Source organism: Trichomycterus rosablanca, chromosome 4 (assembly GCF_030014385.1).
Source record: "Trichomycterus rosablanca isolate fTriRos1 chromosome 4, fTriRos1.hap1, whole genome shotgun sequence".
Lineage (NCBI taxonomy): Eukaryota > Metazoa > Chordata > Actinopteri > Siluriformes > Trichomycteridae > Trichomycterus > Trichomycterus rosablanca.
The window spans coordinates 16924164-16926547 of NC_085991.1; positions in this window are offsets into that span (position 1 = coordinate 16924164).

Consider the following 2384-nt stretch of genomic DNA (forward strand, 5'->3'; position numbering starts at 1 on the left):
GACCAGGGTTGAGTCCCAGCATCATCACAGCCAAGTCGGGCACTCAACACACAGTTAGGCTTGTCTGAGAGACCGATCCTTTGTATGTGCTAAGAGCGCATTCACATGAGAAGCTGTTTGCGCTTCACTCACCATGAGCCTTGTTGCAAACTGACGCTTTGTTCAGTGCTCGGCTTGAGCGGTGCAGTAAAACATCATCATTTTACATTTTCTGCATTTAGCAGACGCTCTTATCCAGAGCGACTTACAGAAGTGCTTCCATAGTACTTCCATTTCATTTCTCAAGTTTTAGTAAACAACAGTCAAAGAACACAAATCTGCTGAAACCTGTTAGAACCAAAGTGTTTCTTTTTTGTTTTTTGTTTTTTTATTAATGAAATGGAAAAAAATGTTAGTAAATAGGAATAGGTCAGCTTAAGTGTTTAGTAAAAAGGTGGGTTTTTAATCGTTTTTTAAAGACAGCAAGAGACTCAGATGTCCGGACAGACAGAGGAAGTTCATTCCACCAATTGGGTGCTAGAACAGAGAAGAGCCTTGATGCTTGTCTTCCTTTAGTCCTGGGTGGAGGCTCAAGTCGAGCGAGACTAGTGGCTCGGAGGTTGCGTGGTACAGATCGGGGTTTGATTAGACCACGAAGGTAGCTTGGGGCTGGTCCATTTTTGACTTTGTAGGCGAGCATCAGTGTTTTAAACTGAATGCGTGCAGCTACAGGAAGCCAGTGAAGAGAACGCATCAGTGGGGTGATGTGGCAGTGTTTGGGCTGATTAAAAACCAGACGGGCAGCTGCATTTTGAATGAGCTGCAAGGGTTTAATAGTGGACATGGGAGCTCCTGCCAGGAGGGAGTTGCAGTAGTCCAACCGTGAGATTACAAGTGATTGGACCAGAATCTGGGTAGCTTCCCTGGAGAGAAATGGTCGAATCTTCCTGATATTGTACAGGAGGAACCGGCACGATCTTGTCATGTGGGCTATGTAAGGAGAGAAGGTCAGCTGGTTATCCAGGATAATACCAAGGCTTCTTACCTTATCAGATGGTCTGATCTGGGAGTCATCAAGAGAAATGAGAAGGTCCTGGGTTGGAGACTGATCTCCGGGAATGAGCAACATCTCTGTCTTGCTAGGATTAAGTTTCAGATGATGAGCTGACATCCATTGTGAGATATCTCGCAGACATGCTGAGATGCGAGCTGAGACTTGTGTGTCTGAAGGAGGAAATGACAGAACAAGCTGAGTGTCATCTGCATAGGAGTGGTAGGAGAAGCCATGGGAGGCCTTACCCAGAGAGCGGGTGTAGATAGAGAAAAGAAGTGGGCCAAGTACAGAGCCCTGAGAAACACCGGTTGAGAGAGTGCATGGGGGAGTTATAGATCCCCTCCATGACACTTGGTAGGAGCGCCCTTCCAGGTAGCAGGCCATCCATTGCCATGCTGAACCTGTTACTCCAAGGTTGGAGAGAGTGGACAGGAGAATGCCGTGATTCACTGTGTCGAGCGAAAACGGCTTATAATTAAAGCCACTCGGGCATTGTCACCAGCACGTAGAGACTGGGAAGGAGCCGGAGCGAAAACGGCTTATAATAAAAGCCACTCGGGCATTGTCACCAGCACATAGCGACTGGGCAGGAGCCGGAGTGAAAACGGCTTATTGTAAAAGCTACTCGGGCATTGACACCAGCACGTAGAGACTGGAAACAAGAAACTTTGGCATAGGAGTCAATAGGGTGGATTCGAACCAGGACTGTGGGACACAGAAAAGCAACAGCTTAACCGCATAGCCACGACGGCTGTAATGAACCTGCTGCAGCCTTTTGGCTTAAGGGCTGCTGGGATAGAGCGGTTAGCTAGGCATAGGCTTAATGCTAGCAATGCTAGCGTTAGCTGAATCTAAACACCAAAAATAAACAACAGCTCGAGGGCTGTAAAAACCCGCACCAGCTATCCCTAACCAAGAGAACCAAAACCCTAGCTTACCTCGGCCTTGCGACCTACACACCCCATCGCTCTAAGAGCGCCAGGGGTAACCGGACTGTCCCTGAAAAGCAAGCTGGTGTTGTGCCACCATGCCAAACAAAAGAAAGAAAGGAAAACAAAAGGTGCCTGGCGACGCCCCCTTAAATAGGGAAGTCACAGCTGCAGGTCGTTCGCCCTAATGAGCTGGCCATCTATATGAGGCCATGCTCCTAGGTGATCTGTAAAGCCTGCGACATCAGGAACCGGTGGTAGGTTCTACTGACGCCGCAGACACCTTACACTGTGTGTCTTCAAAAGAGTCGGTTCAAAGTGCCGACTCGTTCTCAAACGACTCATCAGTAATTGACTCTCATTACGTCGCATCCAGCGCATCCAATTTCAGATGTGTCTTTTGTTGCACATCTGTCTAACAG